Source organism: Protopterus annectens, chromosome 5.part0 (genome assembly GCF_019279795.1).
Source record: "Protopterus annectens isolate FY-2018-M chromosome 5.part0, PAN1.0, whole genome shotgun sequence".
Classification (NCBI taxonomy): domain Eukaryota; kingdom Metazoa; phylum Chordata; order Ceratodontiformes; family Protopteridae; genus Protopterus; species Protopterus annectens.
In genome coordinates, this window is record NC_056735.1 from 1,490,140,979 (window position 1) to 1,490,167,696 (window position 26,718).

Sequence of the window (26,718 nt, forward strand, 5' to 3'; positions counted from 1 at the left end):
CTTTTCAACAACAAGCCCTAACACATTATGCTAACTCATCATTTAGTGTAGCGGGCTTGTTTACATCTTACAAAATGTAAAAAACTCTGTGTAGCATTATTCACTGATTGCAAAAGCCCGTGAGTTACGATGGACAGAGCAGGTACAAGAGTTAACAGTGGGAGCATCCAGTAATATCGGGGACAGCTGTGACAGAGAGAGAGAGAGATGGGGTATGTCATTGTGGGGAAGGTTTAGGTAAAGCCTGGGAAGAAGGCTAGATGAAACCAGGGGGAATTTCTAAAACAGTACTTGGACTCACTTCAAAACTTAACAGAGCAACAGGTGTTGCATCACTTTGCACTTTATGAAATCTAAGATGAATTAAACTCTAATGTGTGGTTTTATTGACTTACTCTGAGATTTGTGACAACAGGGACAAAAAATAAGGTGACACATTAAAGACATTCTGACATCTAAGGTACAGGTCTGGAGTGTGGTGTGTGTTTGATGTATGAATGAGTGTGGGAAAGTAAATTGGGAGTGGGGGGGCTTTTGCCAACATTCTGTATTATCCTCCAGTGTTAACTACTAAAGGAAAGTGCTGATTTGCCCTTGCAGTATTTAAGGGTGATTCAAACATGCAAATTAGCTGATTTTTGTTTATTTTTTTTTTATTTGCAGTTTGCCAGGATAGTCCATATGGTATTTCATCATAGTAGGTATATGTGTCCCTGAATCACAAATTCCCATATCACGTAAACAGCCCATTTTTGCCACAGGCCTCAGTTCCTACCACCAACAGTGGGACTCTCTATGAATTCCTGAAGTTATCTAGGAATTTTATAAGTGCAGCTCAGTGCAGTGTTTTACATGCTTCACTGTATTTATCCTTCTGCATACATAGTAAAAAAGTTACCACAGAGAAAGTGTTTTGTACAGCAGCATTCAGGGTAATTAAAACATAATGCTGGTAAGCTAGTACTTTCATAGTTTACTTTAAGGAAGACATAATTACACATTTTATTTTACAATACTTGCTTAGATACAAAGAACTAAAAATAAAATAGATATACAAAGAAATCTGAGATAAAAGAGAACTGACATTTTTTCATAAATGTAATACCCTAGCTCCTTGTGGTTTGGATGAAGAAAAAGAACTGGTAAAAGATAACCTCGTGAAACACAATATTGTGATTTTACTTATGTTGCGTCTACAGTGCATGACTTCTGCTGGAAACAGAATATAATGCTGTTCTTGTTTTCAAGAGTTCACATATATAGTTTCATGTTTTACTTGCACTTTGTTGCTATTAAAAATACAGTTCCATGTTTGTAAGGTAAACTCACCTTAAGAGTATGTGCCTGGAATACAAGACTGATCAAAATAAACATAATTTTAACACTTTCTCTTTGCTTGTTAAGTAGAAGACAGTATCCTCAATGGCTTGATATTAATTGGTTTGCAGAATGAAATGAAGTGCAGAAGATTTATACTTGACAATGTAAAGCTCAACCCCTCAAATAAGATCTTTTTTATTTTTTGCAAAGAAAGACTTGTGATTTAAGTAATTAGGCTACATTTATTTACAAACAAGTAATACTCCTAATTTAATTTGTAGCATGAGAATGCCATGTAGATCCATTTAGTTGACAAGTTTCACATGGAACCAGTTAGCATAAAAGTATAGTGTTACAGTCTTCACTCATTTAAACTTAGTACAGAAGTGCAGTGCCACACTCAACCCCATGAAAAATGAAGCAATGATGCAAGCTATACTTTTACCAGTGCACCTGATAATAATATGGGAACACAAGAAAGACATACAACCTCCACACAGAAAGCACCTCAGGCAAATACCAAACAGGAGAACTAAGCACTATGAGGCAGCAACACTATCTGCTATACCACTGTTATCTCATTTATTTGAAATGTTTACATTAAAAAAAATAAAAACTTGATCAGGGATTACAACAACAAAAACAACTTTGTGTACCTTTCTATCAAAAACATATATTTCACAGATAAGGAAAAGTAAACAATGCACTACAGCTGAGCTTTAAATCTGCATTAAATCAAAAGTAGTGCAAATGAAAAAGTTTTGAAATTTTAATTGTCAATGCACTGGCATATGGTAGACTTGTACTAGATAAACAAAAGGAAGAAATAAAACACCGAAAACCAGAGTTTGAGTTAGCGCTTTCGTTTACTATTTCGGCAAACTTCTTCAGACAACTGACAAGAAAATTAAACACCATTTAAATAGACAATTTCAATTATGACATCATGGAACAATTCATAAGTTCAAGCCCACATTTCAAGGACCCACAAACCATTATTATTAAACCATTACAGGAATCAAATATAAAAATTCTACCTATCATGTTATAAAAACCAGAAATACATAAATGTGCAAACATTAAAAAAACGTTAAATCATCTCAACAAAGCCCTCAATTTTAAAATACTTTTAAAAGAAATAGCTTCGTTTAAGCCTGGTGCTATGACTGCATTCAGTTTTATTTGCCAGATCAATTCTTTCTCATCCAGCTTTAAGTCACTTGGGCCTCCCCTTTCTTTATCAGTAACTTTTTCCAATACTAAAAAGTTAAATTCATGTGAGGGATAGGATATAATATGTCTTGCAAGAGCATTATTTAGAATTGATTTACTTATTGCGTAAACATGCTCATAAATCCTACTTTTCAAAGGCCTTTCAGTGCAACCAACATTTGATTCCTGTAATGGTTTAATAATAATGGTTTGTGGGTCCTTTAAATGTGGGCTTGAATTTATGAATTGTTCCATGATGTCATAATTGAAATTATCTATTTAAATGGTGTTTCATTTTCTTGTCAGTTGTCTGAAGAAGTTTGCTGAAATAGTAAACGAAAGCGCTAACCTAAACTCTGGTTTTCTGTGTTTTATTTCTTCCTTTTGTTTATTTATCTAGTATAATAGTTTGCAGTTTTGTTTGGTTCTCTTATATGGTAGACTTGTGTTAAATTAGCACAATGCTGCTTTTTGTTTTGTTTTTTTGCTTGCTTACATAAGAGAAAAATAAGTGTAATAATTAGATACATTTGTTTTCCTGCAGAGGAGATGGTAATCATGGTTTAGGGTTTAGAATAGCCTGTTAAAGTAAGAAAGAAAGAGATTTCTTCACAATTACTACTGGCCAAACAATGCAAATGTGAAAGACATGCTATATGTAGCAAAAATTATTAAATTAGTCTCCAGATATATTAAAGCTCTCTTCAGAAATATCAGAAATATTAGAGCATATAAGTAATTTATGTTTGCTGACTCTGAAAAGCCCCACTGACAAAATGCCTATTTATAGGAGGGGCCCAGGACAGAATCTTCAGTACCAAACTGCATATTAAAGATACTCAGTACAAATTGGAAAATGCTCAATACCATTACAGAAAAGAAACCATTTCTGCTGGTGTCAGGACTCAAAAAAATGCTAGCAAAAAACACCAAATCCGGAATCTCAATTAATGAGACAACATGTAAAGATTCAGTAATACACACTCTAACAGGACTATTCATTTTCTGATTTTATTCTCAACCACTTTAAAATCAAAGTACACATAAAAAAACATTAAAAACGTGAACTCAGAACTTTCTTCCCTTCCACATTGTGGGACTTCATCAGAGTTAATAAATACGCATTTCCACTTCTTTTAAACCCAATAATCTTCTCCCCCAAGATAATCACATAGAAGCAATTAATTAACTGAGTAGCATATTAAATAATCAAATATCCATGTGTTAATAAATTAAAATCAATCAATACTTTTTCGAACATCTTAGCATTAAGAATTCATGGCAAGTGTTCTCAGGATAAAATCATTTGACTTTTAAGGGTGACTGACTAAATTGTTATAAAATTCTGGTGATTAATTTCTTAGTGGCAATATATTCATTAATAGTACTCAATAAGGGGATATGTATGACACTTAAAGACATGCAAGTAGGTGCGCGCATGAATGGGTGTGCCTTCTTTGAAGGTTGGGCGTTGGGCTGGCAACTCGGCACCATAAAATCTACTTCCAATCATTAGCGGACCGGAGTTCCGCTGTGGCCACCCCTAACCGGGAAATGCCCAAAGACTTTAAGACTATAAGATTTCAGGAAAACCATTGACTGATTTTAGTATATTAACACATGGATATTTGGTTATTTAAGCAGGCTTTTGCTCTTCATAAAGGGGGGGCATATAAATGGGCCAATTAACTAAGAGAGATTACAGAAGGGGAGCCACAAAAAAAAAAAAAACTTTGATAATATCGCATACAATGAAAATAAATTTTGTCTTGTAAATGCAAGTTACGGGGAAACGGGAACAATCAAAGCAAAGCTAGAAGTGGGCAAAATGTGGCAACCCTGTCAATGAACAATCTAAATAACACTGTTTCCCCATAGAAAATAATGCTAGTTAGGCAGATTAAATACAATAATATGTAAACAAGGAAAACAATAACATAGCTAAACTTCTACTCTCTATAATGTAGTGTCTTAATTAAGGTAAAAAGATATGAAGTATGTGAAGATTTACATTAGAATACAATGGGCCCATTTGCAGGCTAGTGCTAAGTTTTAGTTTTGGGTGTCCAAAGAGCAGTCCTTAGTGAGACATCAGGTAATGACGGAGAGAAAAATGTACCAGCTATAAAAAGGGGGGGGCATGGGAAGGGAGGTGTGGCAAGAGTGTAGGCTAAGAAGTAGAGGTTAGGGTAACCCAGAAAAGAGGAAGCTATCAAGATTAAGGCCTGACAGTTGGAGGAAAGGACTATCATGACTGGAAGGGAGAATGTTATCAGGTCATAATTAGCTAAGGAGTGAATGACAGGATACCTACTGGGATCTAACAAGTCTCACATAATCCCACATTTATAGAGTTCATTTGTGGTCCAACAGTTATTAAGAAAAGACTGAAAAACATCTATAAATTGTGGGTTCTATTTCCACACCAGGTAGATCAACTGCAGACACTGCAGTCCAGCATAAAGGGTTTGCTGCATTCCGTAGTGTATTATCTTCGGATGAAACATTAAACCAAGATCTCATCTGCTTGAATTGGTCATAGCACAGGCGGATATAAAAGATCTCACAGTACCTATCGAAAAGAGTAGGGGGGGCTTTATTAAAAACACGATTTACACATTCATCATCCATTTTCCATATATATATATATATATATATATATATATATATATATATATATATATATTCAAAATTTTAAACAAACTACTAATCTTCGATCCATTTCTCCCCCACCTTTTTAACCACAACCATATTCTCAACCAGTATATTCATACTCCAGATTTGATTATACAGTAATCCTTGACACCTCATTTTCCATGTATTCCATATAAAATTTATAATTAGTTTATTAACATTATCACCTTCTACTTACATTTTCATAAAATCTGTAAACAATTTCTATTATGTCCATTTTTTTTAAATTCTGACTTAAATTCATCATAACATTATATTCTAACATCCTTAACCTTTACACATTCAAAAAAATGTACCATAGTTTTTCCTACAGTACATCTAGAACATAATTCATCAACATTTTCTTCATCTTTCATATTTGTTTTAAAAGTAACTCTTTAATCATAAGTCTCCACAACAAAATCTTAAATCTATAAAACATTTCTAGGTTTGTCTTCTATCAATAGCTTCTCTATTTTTTATCTTCATCTTTCTAAACATTAATATAAAAATACTTTTCCATTAGTTTTTCATACCATTTTTTTCCTGTTTTTCCTCAGTTGTACTCTATTTCACATCACATATTTTAATTAAATCAAAATATCCTTTTTTCTCTCTGTCTAAATCTTTTTTCCCTTTTTTAAATGTCTCCATATCTTTCGCATAAAACATTACCAAAAATATTCTTTATTACCCTGAATTTTCTTCATAATCCAATACAAATGTAAAAACGCTAAATATTATTACATGATTACTTAAAAAGAACCCCCGTCTTCTCTACAATATAATACACCTCTTTTAACAAGATTTAACTTAGAACCCCATATAAAGGAAAATTAATTCCAACAATGCTTTCTCTAAATCAATCTAAAACATATATATATATATATATATATATATATATATATATATGCACCAAATATAGCCTTTTCCCTCAATTATAAGTATGAATCAAATAAACCTTCTTAAAAGCTAAATTAAAGTTTCTACATTTATTTAAAATGGTTCATATTTTATTTAAACTCTCAATCCACATTTCTTTATATCTTACTCTTTCCCAAATGTTATACCCATCAATTTAATTTCTGTTTTTGAAAAAAATTGCACTTTAACAGTATCCTCAAAACCTTTACATTTTTCTTTGATTATATTCAATCTTACTATCTTAATACACATATCCATATTTCACACTGCCTCCTTAATCCACCCTTTACTCTTTGCAGTTATCACCACATAATCTGCATAAGCCAGCTACATTGAAGTTTTTAAATTTTATTCAAAATAAAAGCAACCTTCTATAACAGACTTCTCTAACTTAATTACTGTAGCATTTATTAATAATGTAAACAAAAAGTACTTAATGGACACCCCTATTTTTACCCCTCTTTCAACCTTGACTACACCAACCATTAACCAAAATCCTGTTCCATGAATTACTACTTACAAATTTGATTAAATGTATTAAATTATTATGAGAATCATGTTCTTCCATCCTTCTGTGACAAATCTAACATATGTTTCTCTATATCACATACAATCACTTTGTTATTTCTGTCTTTTAATATATGTATTAATTCCTTAACTAAAATTAATACATCTTTACTGTTTCTTTCAGCAATTCCATTTATGCTCTCCACCACAATTTTATTAATTACCTTACTTAATCTGACCTGGATTATTTAGAAACTGTCAATTATTTAAAGTATCAAGGGGAAATCTACAGAAACTCTGTTCTTGATATAAAAATGAGCAAGACCACTATAGGATTCATATACACTTTTATTGCTATGTGCTGTTACATAAATACGAAACCAACACAAGAACAAATGAAAGTAAAAATGTAGATGCTGGTGCTGGCAATACAAAATATGGCACAGCTCGAACAGAGAAGATGTCTTTAATATAATGTAATCCACACAGTTAAAAACAATTCATCTGGTGTCCACTCAATAAAAATGAATTATCTGGTTAAGCGCTTTCATCTGTAATCAACAGACTTCTTCAGAACCATATAACATATAAAATCACCTCTTTAAATAAATATTTTGGCGCCAAAAGCTTGCGAATGTTGTTGGACTTAAAGAGACACAGAGAGACATAAAAAGACATACTAATATATAGAATAAATTAAAAATACATAAAATATGATACATTTACATGTGCACAAAATAAATTATATATATACAGGAATTTACAATAACAATTTGTTAGCATGTGATTCTAATAATCGGGTGTGTGTCTTGATGTACACCCCATATGTGCAATATGTTAGAGACATAGTTAAACAGCATTGGAATTTGATCACAGTCAATGATGACATAGGGTCAATATTGGGAAGGAGTCCTAGGTTTGTATACAAAACTGCTCCAAATATTAAAAAGTTATTGGAAAAAGCAGATAACACCACATATTCCAAAAAGAAATTCACTGGTACTAAAAAATGTGGATCTTGCAAACAATGTAGATATATAAATGAAGTAGCAGACATCAAATTAGAGGAGATTAATAGGACACATATTAGATGTAGGGCAGGTAATTGTAATACCAAACAGGTAGTATATCTTGCTACCTGTAATGCCTGCCCAGCATTTTATATAGGGAAAACTGAGAGACAGTTAAGGAAACGTATATATGAGCATTTTTACAAAATTAAGATGAAGGACATAAATAATGCATTATATAAACACATGTGTATGAAAGATGACACACATCAATTCAAGTTTGCTGTTATTGATCAAGTGGATATATTGGCACAAGGTGGGAATTGGAAAGCATTTTTAGCAATGAAAGAGAGCAAATGGCAAATATTGACAGATGCCACAAAATTTCCTGGCATCAATGAAAGTATAAGCATTAAGCCATTTCTCACCTTGATGTAGTACAGTATCTATTTATTTGTGCTTTCATATTTATTAACATCCACATATTATAATATGTGTGCAAAGGTACAGTTAGGAAATATATTCATTACATTTTTATACATATTTATATATACATATATATTTTTGTACATATTTTTATTTTTATACTATATGCAGATTATAATTTATTTTGTGCACATGTAAATGTATCGTATTTTATGTATTTTTATTTCATTTATTCTATATATTGGTATGTCTTTTTATGTCTCTTTATGTCTCTTTAAGTCCAACAACATTCGCAAGCTTTTGGCGCCAAAATATTTATTTAAAGAGGTGATTTTATATGTTATATGGTTCTGAAGAAGTCTGTTGATTACAGATGAAAGCGCTTAACCAGATAATTCGTTTTTATTGAGTGGACACCAGATGAATTGTTTTTAACTGTGTGGATTACATTATATTAAAGACATCTTCTCTGTTTGAGCTGTGCCGTATTTTGTATTGCCAGCACCAGCATCTACATTTTTACTTTCATCTGTTACATGAATGCATTTTCAGTGTCATACTGAAAGTGCAAAATCTAGTCCAGAACAAAAACAGTTAAAGATAGCAGCTATAAATGCAGCTGTAATCATAAAATGGCTTGGACATTTGCTCCCAAAGAGCAGAGCTGTAATAAACTGCATCCGGTCCCTTAATTGCCTGTGACTGCATTATTTGGGCTTTTATTATAAAAGGAAATATTCACTTCTGCCAAAAGAAATGTCAGAAGGGCTAATAAAAAGCAGAGTGAACTGTGACTTCAGTGAAGCACACTCAATAAAATATTTACAGGAAATGGATAAATATATGGGGCCTTTTATTTACTGTACTTTGTAAACAACAAATTCCTGCATTCTGATGACAGTGAAACCTAAATTAAACCTTAATAAGAGCACACGATAATCTGTGTGTCTTCATTTACTGGAAGATGTGGAATTTGCCCAGACCATCGTCTAGATCAGAAAAGACAAGTTCAAGGACTATAAATTCCTTCATTACTTAGCTATAGGTCTATTTCATACCACTTAACTATCCAGGTTTTCACAGAATGTCCAAATTTTTGGCTCATATTTTTGATCTGCTCCACTTACAATTAGTGGTTTTCTGACAAATTTTTGAGGATTAATGCCACTCAATAATGACACATTCAAATTTCAGACTTCATATCATTCAGGAAATCCCTACTAACACAAAGTCCTTTATTCTAATAGCTTTCCAAGTTTATTAAGATTTAAGATTAATATTTAAAATCTGGCCCTATTTTGGGGCCTTTGTCCCTCATTCTTTTTGGCTTTGTCCGGATTTCTTCTGCTAAGAGGTTGAGAGGTACTCTTGTTTTAAAACTGTTACACTTGGCATACAACAAACAGGTAAAAAGAGGTCTACTTTATATGGGTACAGGACAGTATGCCTTGTGCACGTTATGAGTGAGGCACACTTCCAAATGCCAGTAATGCAATTTGTTGACAGCATAACTTCACTGACAATATTCCAGATGAATAACTGTTCCAAAAATGCCCTGCACTATTTTAGGAAATACATGCAAAACAATTCTGCTAAGACAAGACCAAATGATAACTTAGTTAACCTCATGTAGAAATGCAGAAGTCTTGCAAATGATTCAATAACAAAACAGTCAACATGAGTGTTGTTTATACAGTGGACATAAAAAGTGTACACACCCCTGTTAAAATGCCAGTTTTTTCTGATATAAAAATATGAGGCCACAATAAATCATTTCAAAACTTTTCCCACCTTTAATGTGACCTATAACCTGCATATTTCAATTGAAAAGCAAACAAATCTGTTAGAGGAAAAAATATAAAAAATAAAAAACATACAATACGCTGGTTGCATAAGCATGCACACCTTTAAACTAATACTTTGTTGTGTGTGCACACCCTTAATCTAATACTTTATTGAAGCACCTTTAGATTTAATTACAGGATTCAGTTTGTTGAAGCACCTTTTGATTTAATTACAGGATTTAGTCTTCTTGGGTACACACCTGCCATCTATTAGAGAGACTTTAATTAACCCCAAATAAAGTTCAGCTGTCCTAGTAGGATTTTCCTGACATTTACTCAGTTGCCTGCTACAGCAAAAGCCATGGTTCACAGACAGCTTACAAAGCATCAAAGGGATCCCATTGTTGAAAGGTATGATTCAGGAGAAGGTACAAAAAATTTTCCACAGCATGGATATACCATGGAACACAGTGAAGACAGTCATAAAAAGTGGAGAAAATATGGGACAACAGTGACATTGCAAAGAACTGGATGTCCCTCCAAAATTGATGAAAAGACAAGACGAAAACTGGTCAGGGAGCCTTCCAAGAGACCTACGGCAACACTGAAGGAGCTGCAGGAATTTCTGGCAAGTATTGGTTGTGTACTACATGTGACAATAATCTCCCATATTCTCCATAGATCTGGACTATGGGGTAGGGTTGCAAGACAGAAGCCTTTTCTTAGACAGAAAAACATCCAGGTCCAGCTAAAATTCACAAAACAATACATCAGGTCTCCCAAAAGCATGTGGGAAAATGTGTTATGACCTGATGAGACCAAGACTGAACTTTTTGGCCAAAATTCCAAAAGGTACATTTGGCACAAAAACAACACTTCGCATCACCAAAAGAGCACCATCCCCATGGTGAAGCATGGTGGTGGCAGTATCATGCTTTGGGGTTGCTTTTCTTCAGCTGGAACTGGGGCTTTCGTTAAGGTGGAGGGAATTATGAATAGTTCCAAATACCAGTCACTTTTGGCCCAAAACCTTCAGGCGTCTGCTAGAAAGCTGAAGATGAAGAGGAATTTCACCTTTCAACATGACAATGACCCCAAGCATACATCCAAATCAAAAAAAGAATGGCTTCACCAGAAGAAAATTAAAGTTTTGGAATGGCCCAACCAGAACCCAGACCTAAATCCAATAGAAAATCTGCGGTGTGACCTGAAGAGGGCTGTGCAAAAGAAATGCCCTCGCAAGCTGACATATTTGGAGCACTTTTGCAAGGAAGAGTAGGCAAACATTGCCAAGTCAAGATGTGCCATGCTAACAGACTCTTACCCAAGAAGACTGAATGCTGTAATTAAATCAAAAGGTGCTTCAACAAAGTATTAGTTTAAGGGTGTGCACACTTATGCAACCAGCATATTGTATGTTTTTTTATTTTTTATATTTTTTCTAACAAATTTGTTTGTTTTTCAATTGAATTGTACAGCTTAAAGGTCACATTAAAGGTGGGAAAAGTTGTGAAATGATTTATTGTGGTCTCATTTTTTTATATCACAAAAACCTGGTATTTTAACAGGAGTGTGTACACTTTTTATATCCACTGTAGGATTACTCTCTTTTAATGTATGTTATGCAATAGGTCTCAATCCAGTTTGAAAAGCCATAGCTATGCTTGCCTCCACTAATGCTACTTAACTGCTGGCAGCAAGTTCCACATTTCTGTATAAATATTTTGGCAAAATAACAAAAACAAGAAATATTTAAAATCTCAGCTGGAACTGAGGATTACCTTAAATGAGCTTCCATTCCACACAAAGAGCACATTGAACAGACAGTCAACTCTCTCTTTCTCTCAGCACTTGCACAGTCTTTTAAAACTTTCCCTCTCTTAGTTTCAGCAGTTGTGAACCTTTAACCAATGCCTCTTTTCAGAAGTAAACTGTCTTCTAAGGGTGCACAGCCTCTATAGGGCACCTGCTTGTAAATATGTTGTATTACTGTATCATATTACTCTGTTCCAGACAGCTTTTTGTAACCAAACTTGCTTAAATGTCTGTTTTATTTTACATTATTATGCAACTGTTTGTCACTTCATTTGCAATTGTCTTTTTTTTCCTCCTGGACTGAACCTGCGATAGGTCCATGTGGAGCAATGTTCCACTCCAGTTAAATAAATAAACAATAGTTGAAACATCATGACCTGCTCAAGACTACTTAGCAGAAAAAAACATTTTTTGTCAAGAATGTGTTAGCATTTATTTGAATTTAACTGATGGTTCTATGCAGGCAATCCAGATTTCCCTACTATGGCTACAAATATGTAGTAAGCAGTTTGTACAGTTTAAAAGAAAAAAATGATTGATTTCTTTCACCCCCCCCCCAGTAAACTCTGAGGATTTCATGAGCCCCAGGTACCTGATTGTTTGTTTGTTTCTTTCGGCTTTTCCCAGTTAGGGGTCGCGACAGCGGAAATCCGGTCCGCTAATGATTGGTAGTGGATTTTTATGTACCAGGTTACCAGCCCTGACGCACAACCTTCAACGAAGGCACGCCCTATTCACGTATGCCTCCACACAGAAGACACTCTAGCTGAGAATCAAACGGGACAACGTCTTGCTATGAGGCAACAACGCTACCAGGTACCTGATTGTGGACTTTTTTTTTTTAATTATCCCTCAGCTGTGGGGGGGGGGGGGTGACACAAAACAAGACTTGGTTGGTTGACTGCCTGCTTCCTAAATTTCAGCCAACACACTGCTGACCTTTCTTTTTTGCTCTTCACTTGAAGAGCTGGGCTTTGGGGGGGGGGTGCTACATGGACTGGCTAGTGTACTACTGCAGGAACACAACCAGCTTCCTGCAGTTTTGCAGAAGCCATTTATTTCTTTGCACTGAGGGAGTAGGATGCTAGTTCAAGGAACCAGCACAGGGTACTAGCTGGACCAGATACTCCTCTGAAGATGCTATTTATATCATAGAAAAAACTGAATGAATTTGTACTGAGGAATATGGAAATATTCTCACAGTTGCCTGGTAAAACACACTTAATTCATCACTGCCTGCTGTGAAAGTAAATCTGAGACTATACTGAACACCGGATTCCTAACAACATGTAGTTAAGGAAGGGATACAGAAAATACTCAAATTTGGGTCACAGAGGAGCAATCTGCACCAAAGAAATGTATAACTTAAAATGACTTTCTGAAACAGTAGTTTCAGGTTTTAGTCATGAATGCAGATCCTTGTGGATGCTTGACTAAATATCTCACATTCTGAGAGCTTGTGTTATTTGTGACAAAGGAGGTATGGCCAGCCCAGCTATCTGGAATTTTGTAAATAATTATTTGTCATTTGTGAATCTCAACATAATTCATATAAGATGCTTGTGATACTGTTACAAAGGTATTAGAGCTGTATGTCATATAAGATAGTTTGTACAGACGTGCTGAAGAGGTATTTTACAAAGTGCAGTATGAACTATATCCACAGTGTACCCTACTGGATCAGAATAGAAATGTACATACACTATTATCATTGTTTAAATGTATATATTTTAACAGGGGAACTAGAATATAGAAGGTCAACTTGCAAAACTTCAGAAAAATAGCTGAAATTAAATTACTTTATAGCTGGGCCATAAAAATGATGTTATCTTTCAGTTTCAGTGAAGCAACAGACACAATGTCTGTGCTGAGAAGTTTTCTGTATTGTCTTGGAAGTGTTTTATTGTTTTATAACTTCCAGGATATGCAATGATCAGAGGAAAAACCCTTGTGTATGTATTTTCACAGGTAGATGCTAAATACTGCTAACTTTCAGCAGTGGGGGTTTTACATGGGACAGAGTCAAATGACAATAAATTATGTCATTCTGCAAACTATCCCAGTAATATTTGAGATATTAATTTAAGAACTATCTGAGAGAAACTCTGCATTCTGTATTGTCTTTGACCTGACAACATCATCTAGAGGATCTATTCACCACATCTGCCTTGCTTCTCTATTTAGGTTATAGTAATTCTCTTAGATATAGTCAGGAATATAGTAAAGTGTAGCTTAGATATTTTTTCTTTCTTTACTTGAGACTGCCCTGCAATGTTATTTTAAATATTTCCTGTGATTTTGGACTCTGATGTTACTGTAAATATATTTAGTATTGTCTTGTTCGTTTATTATTTATTATTAAATATATTTAAACCTTTAATTGTGGCTAATCTGTCTAGAGATATTTAAGTTCTGGGAGCACTTGCATATTTATTTGGTGACACTTTGTAGGCCATTCCTAATAGCCTTGCTCTTGGTTAAACTACCATTCGTATTAATAGTAACATTACACAGTAAGATTGGACATCCTTTGTTAGGGGCCTTAAAGTAGCTGATAAGGAGCTGGCTGGTGGCAGTAATAACTACCTTATAGTCTGGGCAGAAGGGGTTATAGCTGGTAAACCTGTGCCAGCCATTCCCAGATGTGTGTGTGTGTGTGTGTGTGTGTGTGTGTGTGTGTGTGTGTGTGTGTGTGTGTGTATAAATCAAAACCTCAAAGAGTGTGTGCATCAGCTACTTGGGCAGGGACACGAAGCACTGGTTGGACAGAGAGAGAGTTTTGGAGGTCTTGGCTTGGCCAATCAATTGAAAACTCAACTCTGTAGCTGTGCCAGTGGGGAGTCTTATTGGGGATCTGGAGAAAGAGGGAGAAACCAGCCCTGGACTGACTGTCGTCTCTGTGTGCTCTTAAGGAAAATTGCACTTGATGCAGACAGCTGCATCTGAAAATACTGTGTGAGTACCTGTCATCCTCCCAATGTACGTCCCCCATTGGTGTCAGTGGTGAGGACTAAAGTTCCTTGATTACTGGCCCAGTGTTGGGGCATCACATCATTATTACAGCAAACAGATAATGGATGGTACAAAGGCTAGATGTTCTTTGTGCATCAGTGTTGTTTAGAATTTTCACAATGGCCCTATTTGGCCACTGCTCTCTAAACAGTCTCCAGTGACTCGGGCCCAAAACTAACTTCTGGACAACATAATGCTGTCTCTTAGTAATGAATAAATCTAGTAAACAGCTCTTTGTTACTTAATAAGGTAACATACAGCTGTGATTCTCAGCTGTGCAGGATGGCGAACAGTTGCATCTTCCTCTCTTTTATCTTTTTTTTTTCATTACAAGTAATGCAACACCTCCAGTAGGGTGGTTCACTGTATAGCTAAACATCAGTGTAAACAGAATGCAGAACTGCACAAGTATGCAAAAAATTGCCCAACTTCTTGCAGAAAATAATAATTTTATTACATCCTGTAATGTCAGATTTATGTAAACTGTATCTGGTTTCATAGAGGAAGAAACAAACAGGGCAATGAAAGGCATGGAGCCAGTAATATGCCAGAAAAAAGGAAAAAAATACAAGAAAATCTGCTACATTAGGTGTGTGTGTTAATATTTGGATCGCTGGATGCCCCTAATAATGAGAGAATCAGTGATGTGTAAACCACCTGCTTGGATTTTGACAGTGACCTCTCAGGTGGTGACATGACCTTGAGCGCTAATTGAGCAAAACAATGTAACAAACAGCAAGTGATGCCTATTAAATAATGTATTACCACATGCTGCGGGATAAGCTGAATGCATCACGGAGCAATATTATTTCACATTTTTACAGGGGCCTATCAGGGTTCGAATGTCACATCTACTTGCTGACCTGTGACCACTGTATTTTGAAAATGGCCATTATTCCTTGATGAGCTCTTGCTCTTACTTGATTAGCTAGAATGTTCCTAATGTGTCCACAACTCTGACATGAAAAGATGGTTATATCACTCTAGATGAAGACATAAATAGTTCTAAAAAAACAGTGGTGCTGTAATATTTATAAACATACAGGTCCTATCGCTCAAAAGGAAATCAGTTAAAGTCATTCAGACAATCCTCATTATCCTCTATGGATTTCTAGATGGCTATGAAAAAGCTTTCATAAATATCTGTGGTCTCACTGGTTCAGCTGACATAGATGCTGTAGTACTTTATAGGCATTACTGTCTTTTGATTAGAAAAGCTGGCATCTAGATAGATTTCTGAAGTTAACCACTACATTCATTCAAAACTCAAGTCTGGCCAAATAAAAACTCAAGTACGGTGAAATAAGGCTAACACAAAATGCAGCCAAGATAAGTTACATCATTAAATGAATGTACAGGGCAAAATTCTATATGTAATGATCCGGTATCACTTCAGTTAGAAGCTCTGTCAGCCAGAACTGATAAGGTTGCATAGTGACTTTCCTGGGAGAAAAATGATCATGCTCATATGCCTGGGCAGAAATATGAAGTGCACAAGTTGTGTTTCAAATCTCTTTACTTTACATGTACCACGGTTTTCCAAAATATTAGCCTTCTGCTCGGCACAGTATATATATTTATATGAAAACAAAATACTGAGGGCTTTTCTCTCATCTACAGAAATGTGAAAATAAATACTACACCATCACCACAGATAACATACCATAAGCCTGCTTTTCTCTCACTTCATATTGTAATTCCTGTCTGTATTATACTTTGTTTGTGTCTTTCGGCTTTTCCCAGTTAGGGGTCGCCACAGCGGAACTCCGGTCCGCTAATGATTGGCAGTAGATTTTTACATGCTGGCTTGCCAGGCCTAACTCACAACCTTCAACGAAGGAACGCCCTAAAGTACCTTTAATGTCTCCATAAACTGGATAAACTGGCTAAAATTTCCTCTAAATATTAAATAATTGTCATAACTTGTACCTATTCTTAATGTTTTCATATTATCTATAACTTAGTATAATTATTTTAACTGTAGTTGTTTTTGTATTATTTTTAATGACTGTAAAATTATTGTTCTTAAAATGCTTTGTAATACTTTGGAGCTATTCTTCCTGGGTCTCTGCTGAAAATGGATGACCTGTGTAAATAGTGCCTGTGATATGACAGCGAACAAAGTGGGCGGTGAAGTATTTTGTGTGCTGTGAGTGTTGAGGAAGATCAAGGCAGCTGAAAGTACTGAGCGCCATGCAGTGGTGGGAGTGGTTTGGGAAGCTGCAGGTGAATTTAATAATTTTGTTGTAGGTGCTTTCTAGTTTGCATTTGATGGAAGAATTGAGATTTATGAATATTGTCAAACCGTACAGGAGGGTAGGAAGGAGAAGGGAAGTGGCAACTAATTTTTTTTACTATGATTGCTTTGCTCTGTAAAAAGAGCCTAGTTTGCAGTATGTCTTGTTGACTATAGTATCAAAGTGCAGATCAAATTTTAACTTGTTGCCAATGATAACTCCTAGTAATTTTGAGTTGGTGATGTTTTTGACTTTTGTATTGTTTGAGGATATGCTGTTAAGGTCCACAGATTAGTACTAGGCTAACTGCCCATGTGGAAAATTTTAAGTTAAGCCAATTACCCCATGTGAGAATCAAACCCTGCATCTTTGTGTCTGTAAGGTAAACACCTTAACCCTTTTGCCTGCCTGTTGTTTTGATTTATGTTGTTGAAAAGGAACAGTATTAGTTTGGGTTTGTTGAGGTTTAAGAGCAATTAAGATTTATTTAGCCAGTTTTCCATAGAGGTGAAAGTTTCCAATGTGATGGTTTCTAAGGTGGGAATATTTGCGGTTGACCAAACTAAAGCTGAGTCATCAGCATATTACATTATGATGGGGAGTTTTGATTCCTTGTGCATGTCATTAATGAAAATATTGAGAAGTACTGGTGCCTTGGGGGGCTCCTGTTGCAACTGGAAGGAAGGTGGAGTGTGAGTCATTCCATTTTACAGAATGGGTGCGATTGTTTAGGTAGCTGGACAATCAGCTAATTGAGGGAGTTGTGAGGCATGTAAGATTTAGGCTTTGGAGGAGTAGCTGATTCAAGACAGGGTTGAAGGTTTTTGTTAAGTCCAGAAAAATGGTGGAGACAAAATTACCCGAGTTTTTACCTTGACTAATAGTATCCAGGAAATGCAGCAGGGCAGTTTTGGTGCTGTGGTGTGGTCAAAAGCCATGCTGGGTAGGAGAAAGTAATTGGTTATCAAGTAGAAAGGCTGGGAGTTGATGTACGCACTTTTTCAAACACTTTGGAGACTCGGGAGGGGGGGGGGGACTGCTAGAGTGTGATAGCTTGATAGATCAGTAGATGTGCCACCTTTCCTTAATGAGATTATGAAGAATGCTTTCCACAGGGCTGGAATGTAGTTTTCTGTAACAGATCTATTAATTTGGATACACACTGGTAGCAAATGGTGTCAGCAGCTATACTGAGATATTCGGATGGCAGGTTATCAGGAGCTAGTGTGGTGGGTTTCAGTTTTTATGTACTTTTTGACAGTATTTGTCTGCATTTTTGTTAGGCTGAGTTGGGGTGTGGAGCTCTGATCTGATGGGGTTAGGCGAGGTGGGTACAAATTACTATTATGTGAGTTTAGTATAGTACTGAATATGAAGTGTTAGTTGAACTGGTCTGCAATGTCCTGGCTGGTTTCAGATGGGAAAGGATTTGGGATGGGCATTTTGTCTGGTTTTAGGAGGTTGTTTAAATTTTTTTTTTTTTCTATGTGTGGCTTAGTTTGTAGAGAAAGTATTTTTATCATAATGAACTTGTGCCTTTGTGCGGTTTCTGAGGCACAGATATGTATCAAGGTAGGAGGGGGTCCTAGTTTTGTACCGTTATTTCCAGGTGTTGCCTCTGTCTCTCATAAGTTGTTTAGCTTGTCAGGTTAGCCATGGGGCAGAACTTATTTTCAGTCTTATGTGTCAATTCGGCTTGTTAAGTTAATATGGTTAAGAAGGAATTCTTTAAAGTGACAAACAGCTTCATCAAGAGGCAGAAATTTGAGAGGTTCCCAGTCACATTGTTTAAGTGTGTCATTAAATATGGATTATTAAAATGAGTTAAATTTCTCAAGAAGTACAGAGGTGCGGGGGGCTTGCAGTACTCTCTGTTGATGCAGGTTGGGTGACAATCACTGAGACAGTCTGTGAGGGTGCTGGCTAGCTTAACTTTTCCTGGTTGGTTGAGATTATGCAGTCTAATATGGATTATTTCTGGATACTTATTCAGGTTTGCTTGTTGGATCAGCTCAGTGAAATGATAGAGGTTAATATTACAGGGAGTACCGTTTTGTGTGTTAGAGGTCCAAGCTATGTAAGCTCACCAAGCAGGATGGTTTCTTGGTTGAAAGTGGATGATAAATAGCTAAGTATGTTTTTGGTAGTCTTGGCATTTTTGCAGGTGGGGGTTGTAGGCAACTACAAGGATTATGGATTTCTAACTGTTTAGATGGAGATTGGCTATTAGCATTTCTTCACTGTTGTATTGTAGAATATTTGGGACGTGTAAAACCCAACACTCAAATGAAGGCTCACAACAATAACTTACACAATGAATCCTTACATTTCAGTACTATCCCGTTAGTAGAAATGGCTAAAGGTGCCTAAAGGTTCACAAATGGGTTCCCTGGGCTGGCCAGCACCTGTGCAACTCACTATATGACCTCTTTGCAGGTAGCAGGTATAAGTCTGAATACCTTTTCAACTGCCTGGAGATGCTGGCGCCACAGATTCCTTAGAAACCACTGAATTTTCCTCATATGCAAGCCTAGCAAGCAGAATCTTTATAATGGAGGCTAATATTTCTCCTAGAGCATTCATAATGTTCATTACTGACAGATGCCTTCTCTGTTGCATGAAAGAAGAATGCACTCAGCACAGAAATTTTTTCTAGGAGAAGGGACAGTCTGCCCTTCTTGGTGTGCATGACAGTAACAAGAAAGGTCTTTTTGTTTGGGAGGGGGAACTGGATTTATAGTAGTTTAAGGAGATTCCTGGGCTAGTTATCCACGACACAGTACAGTCCAGTGCCTCTGACAGGACATCCTAAGAGTTAGCCTGGCTCAAGTTGTCATCTATGTTGCAGTAAATGTGAATGTCCGTTAATCTAAGGCAGGCAAACATTGCAGGTAAAAGGGTAGCTCAAGTGGCAAGGATGTAAACTGGAAAGGCTGTGCCCCTGCAAAAATATCACAGGAATTTCCTGTGCTCCCTGCAGACAGGGATATGAAGATAAACCATCTTTCATGTCCAGGGTGACCATGAGGGCATCTGATAACAGATAGGGAAGGAGGACCTGATGTCCCCTGAAGGTTTTAGCATTAGAAACCTATTTAGCTTGGAGAGATGTAAAATGAGTCCCCACAGTCCATCTTTTCTGGGAACCAGCAAGAAGTTTGATTAAAATTATGTCTTCTACTCCAGGGGTGGAGCCTCTTTCCTTGCTGATGAAAAGACTCTTTGATCTAGGACTGGCCCTACTAAGGCCATCTGATTTGGTGGAATAAGAGCCTTCCCCATGAAGGGGACAAACAATCTGAATTCAATATTTTTTAATCAGAGATGATGATTTCACTCACACAGGTCTTGGGTCAGCTTGAACCACCTGCTTCTGAAATGGAAAAGCCTTCTTCTATGAGGTGAGGAAGAAGAGAGGCAAGGAAGAGTAGAATCAGAACGGTGTGACAACTTCTTGCCTTAGAGAATCCACACACCTTGTCTCTGTCTTCCTGACTGCTTCCACTGCCCTATCAAATACCCTTTTCTCTTTGTACTGGGCCTGTTTCAGATAACATAGTGATTGCTGGGTCAGAAAGTTTCTGTTGTATTTGAGTAATGGGAAATGAAAGAGTCACTTAACAGTTTGTATTGTATGTGCTATATACAGACTGCTGTGGAACTTGGCAAATGCTGGTTAACAGCAATATACACAACTGTACAAGTACATTTCACAGTGAAGCCTTTTGTTTCAGAACCAGCCTTCTAGTGGAAATGGTCAAAGATGCTCCATGTTCACAGATAGCAACCCTGAACTGACTGGCACCTTAGCAGCTTACCATATGAAGTCTTTGTGGATTATAGGTAGAGGTGCGTGTACCTTTTCAAGTAGACTGACTCAGCCAATTGACTGACTTCCAGTCAGTTGAAGTGACAAAAAGGAAATAAAGCTGCTATGCTTTTCTCATCCCTTTATACTGACTGACATTAGTAACATGGGTAGTTCCAACTGGTTAATATGGTAAAAAAGAACTGAAAATATTATGGGCTGCTCTCCCCTTTATACTGACTGACATCAGAACATGGGGAGAATCCCACATAAGGGATATTGAAAATTTTGCAAGTCAGGCCAGATGATCAGACATCTGCTTATAGTATAACTCCTACTCATTAAGAATAATACTAGAGCAGTAATCCTTACGATGAATATCATTCCTTCCCTAAACTAGAAAACCTGAAATATAAAACTATTTAGCTGGAACTGAATAGGTTTTGCAATGTTTTACTGTTTACTGTGAAAAAAGATTAGGTGGCACACTGGTGACATCAGTAAATTGTCGCCTCACAGCAAATGGTTCTGCAGTTTGGCTCTTGGCTGGTGCACCTTCTGTATGGAGTCTACATGTCCTCCCTGCAGTCACATGAGTTTTCTTCTGGTACTCTGGTTTCCTCCCATATCTCAAAGACGTGTGGAAAGGTGGATTAGCAACTCTAAAATTGTCCATAGGGAGTGTGTGAGTGTGTGTGTGTATGTCATAAGTAAGAATGGTCTGGTAATCTAGTTATGTTCTCTAGTTGAGCACTAAACACTGTGGATAGTGATAATTCTTCACAGGATCAGTACAGAAGTCACTAGTAATAGATGGATGAAAAGATTAAGCAGAACTTGCTAACGTCATCAACAGTGGAAAAAAATATTAGTCAAGTGACTTTGCTTTGCACTGAAAGGCAACCTGACAGTTGGCTATAGTTTGTTAGGGAATGGAGGACAATGCCACCACACATGGGGAGTGGTGAGGCACAGCACCCTAAACAAACTGTTTTCCATTTCTAGTATTAGTTGTCAATAGAAAAATGATCACACAGTCTAAAAAGATATTACTGAACAGCCAATTAGTAAATCATAAATGCACTAAGAAACATTTTATTCCGCACCATAGTTTTACGTTGGGATCATCATCATCTCCTTTCATTCCAGGCAATACATTTCAGCACTGGACTGCTTCACCCTTTCCATCTAACAAGATTCAGATAAAGACCACCAATGACATCTGCGAGGGGGGGAGGGGCTGAGGATATGTAGGTTCTGATCTCAGAATCTGCTGCTACTGCAATTTCTACAATACCAGTACTTATACTCAAGGTGCATCCAGTCTGAATGTCTTCATGGAGACATCCATACTTGCCTTTTAATGTGAACAGGTATGTTTTACTTCTTCCTTTCTATAAAAATGACTGACGATGTAAGTGCAGCAAGAGATACACATATACATATAAAAAATGCACTCCATGCATTTCTTAGGTAGAGGAAGCGAAATAGCTTGAATAAGATATAGTAACTTTAGAAGAATAATCATTTTAATTAAAGAAAATCTATCTGCCATTGTAAAAACTGTTTGTTCCATTTATCTATAAGTCTTATTTTTTTTTAAATGTTAATGTAATTAGTTATTGATATACCATTTATATTATCTAATAAAATAACCACTAAATCATCTTCTTCTTTTGGCTTTTCCCAGTTAGGGTCGCCACAGTGGATCACCTGTCCGTTCATGACTAGCAGTGGAGTTTTACGGTGTTGAGTTGCCAGCCCGGTGCCCAACCTTCCACAGAAGACACACACATGCATGCACTCACGCTTAGGGCCAATTTAGAGTGTCCACTCCACCTACAGCATGTCTTTGGGATGTGGGAGAACACATGAGCACCCGGAGGAAACCCACATGACCACAGGGAGGACATTCATAATCCACACAGGTTACATATTTTAGGAAATATAGGAAAAGGGTACTTATCTAAAACATATAAAGTAGTCAAAAATATGAAATTATACTATAAAGATACATTTTGGGGATTATTATAGATTAATTATAATCAATTTCTTAGCAAAGAAAATAAAAATTAATGTTGATATCTTCAAAACAAACTATACTTTCATTGCAGTGGAGGTTATTTTCTTTTTAATTCACTCACAGAAACTTTATTACCTCTCATAAAACGGAACTTATGTTTAAATAAGATTTTGGATGTTGGAAATGCAAAATAAAATTAAAAGTAGATTGGGAACATACGTTTTATGATTGTATACTATTCAAATCATTTTGGGAAAAAATATTTATTTATTTGACATTTGTTTACTGGGATAGTCCGACTGTATCAGAAAGAACCTATTTTCAGACGAGGCCCAGAGAGAAAAGCTCCAATTTCCAATTACAGACTGCAGTGTACAAACATTGTAAGCAAAGTGCAATATTAAAAGAGCAATAACAGTGAAATAGAAATACAAATAATAGACAGTTGTGATGAGGCAGGTGACTAAACATTTTAACACAGAAGGAGGTGTACATTATATATGCAGATGACTACCATATTTATATAATAGATGGTAAACATACATATTATTTAGACATGTTTTTTTTAGGTGGGGTTGTAGATGAGGAGGCAGTTAGATGGGAGAAGGATAGTGCAAGGGAGGAGGAGGGAGACAGTGGAGGAGAGATTAGCAAGATGGAGGGACAGTGCGAGGGAGGTTGGAGGGGAGTGGAGGAGAGATTAGGAAGATGAAGGGATAGTGCAAGAGAGGTAGGAGGCCAGTGGGAGTAGATATTAGCAAGAGGGAGGAATAGTGCAAGGAAGGTGGGAGGAGAGATTATCAAGAGGGAGGAAGATAGGTGGAGAGTGGAGGAGAAATTAACAAGAGGGAGGGATAGTGTCAGGGAGGTAGGAGGATAATGGAGGAGAGATCAGGAAGAGGGAGGGATAGTGTGAGGGAGAGTGGAGGAGAGATTAGCAAGAGGGAGGGATAGTAAGAGGGAGGGACAGACTGAAGGAGAGATTAGCCAGGACTGGAGAAGAGATTAGTTCAGATGAGTGCGGTGTTCATGTGCTGTTTTAGGGAAGGTTTGAAGGCTATTCGATTAGAAGTACTTCTTATTGGTAGTGGGAGTGAGTTCCAGGATTATGCAAAAGAGTGAGACTAGAGGCTTTGTGCAGATGTTTTAGAGGGTTTGGAGAGTGAGAGAAGTTTCTTATCTTCAAGCCTAAGGGTTCTGTTTGCCTTGTAAGGTTTGATGATGTTATTCAGAGCTAGACAAACAAGGGGTTTGTAAACCATGTTGTGGAGTGTTAACAGTTGGACATATAGTAGGTGACCGAGGAATTGTAGCCAGTTTAGTTTTTGCAATGATATACAGTGGTGTGTATCTAGTTCTTGAGCTGGTGGCAAACTTGGCCACTTTATTGTAGCACTGTAACATATTGGATACAGTGGAGGTTTGTAAACTAGGGCACCATAAATCAGGGAGGGTAGAAGAGATGTTTTGGCAAAGATAGTTTTAGTTGATGAGTTTAGGGAGTGTTTGTTTCTGTACAGTATGCCAAGTTTCTGGTGGGTTCTCTTTATATTTTGTTGAACATGGAAATCAAACTTTAATTGATCATCTATGACAACACCAAGCAGTTTAGTGTGGTGGACTATTTCAATAGTGGTATTGTCAGCAGAATGAAGTTTGACATAATTTAGGTCAGTAGAGCAGTTTTTGGCTGGAAAAGAAGCAGTTTAGCTTTTATTAGGGTTAGGGAATAGTTGACAGACAGAATTCAATGGCAGAAAAAGTTTGTTGTGTAATAGTGAGAAGATGGGGTAGTATAGGAAAAGTGCAGATTATTGTGGAGTCATCTGTATGTTGTATGAGTGTTACACTAGAAGAGGCAGTGCATAGATCATTGGTAAATATATTGAATAATGGGGGTCCTAAGGCAGATCCTTGTAGGACTCCAATGGGGTTAAGTAGAAAGGGGGAGATAGCATTTGACCATTTTAATGCTTGTTTTCGATCATATAAGTAAATGCAGAACCATTTTTGGATGGGAGGAGTAAGGCCTAAGTCAGAAAGCCTGATCAGGAGTAATTAATGTGAGACAGTGTCACATGCCTTTCACAGGTCAAGAAATGAAGCAAATACAAAGCAACCTGTATCTCCACATCTGTTTAGAGATACGGTAAAGGCTAGGAGGACTTATGATGTGCTGTGGCCTGGACAGAAACCATGTTGTGTGTTTGTACGAATGTTGTTTTGCAGTAAGCATTTCATGAGTTGTAGATGAAAACATTTTTCAATTACTTAGAAGATGGAAGAAAGTATGGCTGTGGGTCGAAAGTTTATAAGTTCAGAGGAGTTACCTCCTTTGTGAATGAGGATGATATGGGACTTTTTCTAGATGAGAGGTACAATGAAGTCAGACATAGATTGATTGATCAAAATGCTGACTGGCTATCCTATGGGTTTAATGGCTAATTTTAGGTAAGAAGGAGGGTTGTTCCCGGAGGTGGAGCAGTGTTCAAGTTTGTGCAGTAATCTTTTTATGAGGCTTGTAAATACTGGTTGTGGAGAGAAAGTGGCATTGTTCTTAGAAAGGAGTTTTGTGCCTTGAAAGTGAAGAAGGTCTAGGCCAGATGAAGGAACATCATTATGGGTAGTTAGAGAGGAAGAGGGGCTGGTTTGGGGGGTTTTCGTGATTAGATCAGTTATGGATCTTATGAAGTGGATGTTAAAGTTTTCAGCAATTTGAAAGGGAGGGAAACTAAGGTAAATACTGGGGTCTTTTTTAGTTCCTGAATTTTTTCTTACAAGCTGTTTTTAATGATAACTTTGATTTAACTAAATCTCTAGTTTTATTCAATGTCCCAATACCTAGATGTGTTGCCAGATCTAAATATTCCCTCTTATGGAGTCTATTAGCTATTGTTTGTGAAGTAATAACCATAAACAGGAAAAATGAGACTCCTCTTTCATTTAAAGTGTACAAGAATATTGGAACTGATGTCTCTCAAGAGGAATTAACTACAATCAAGATGAGAACTGACAGAATCACTTCATTTTATAACTCTTGGTAAAAAGTTAGAGAGATAGTTGAAAAACTGAATAAATGATGATACGATATAAATTTATAAGTTGAATGATTCATAATTGCATTTGTTTATGTAGACATGACTGTAAATAGTTTTTTTTATTTTAATTTATTGCTGTAAAGCACTGCTTTCATTATAATTTTTAGCCTTGTTTTAAACTGTTATATGTTTTATGATTTTAATAAAAAAATTTGAGCAAAAAAGGGCTCCAAGTACAGATCATAAACAGTGGTTCTCTGCTGACTACACAAACATTGCTGATAAACGTTTTTGGTCATAAACTATAAATTATGCAGAAAGAAATAAGGAAAATTGGATGGCACAGTGGTGCAGCGGTAGAGTTGTTGCCTCATAGCAAGAGGTTCGCTGGTTCAATTCTCGGTTGGAGTGCCTTCTCTGCAGAGTCTGCATGTCCTCCCTGCATTTGTGTGTTTTTTTTCCTGGGTACTCTGCTTTCCCCCATCGTTACAAAGACATGGGTCTAGAGTGCTTCTCCCCGGGCCTCCGCTGAAAATTGACTTCGATCCAAGTCGGACTTTCCTGGCAAACAAATGTTAAATAAATAAATAATAAATAACCGAATTCCAAATGGATTTAAATAAATAAATAATAAACAAATAATTCACGATAATCATAACCTAGTCGCAATGTGAAGAAGCCACTAGCATTAACAGTTACATGAAAACAAAACACTGGCACGAAAAGTGGGCAAGGCACAATGCAACCAAAGTCTGACCAAGGCACAAAATTTATGATCTAATTTCTTGGGAACATTTTAATGGGTGGGATTATTAAAAGTGACAAATGAATACAATGGCTACAATCTGAATATGTGGTTCTGGAACATGAGTTACAACAAGTTGGATTAGCTATGGGAGATTCTTACTGCAAGGGGGGTTTCGCTATCA

General features: G+C 36.5%; 1 protein-coding gene across 11 annotated transcripts in view; it reads right to left on the reverse strand.

Annotated features, from left to right (window-relative positions):
* TENM4 (teneurin transmembrane protein 4) overlaps positions 1-26,718 on the reverse strand; it is a 4,497,462-nt gene that overhangs the window by 280,997 nt on the left and 4,189,747 nt on the right. The window lies entirely within an intron of this gene.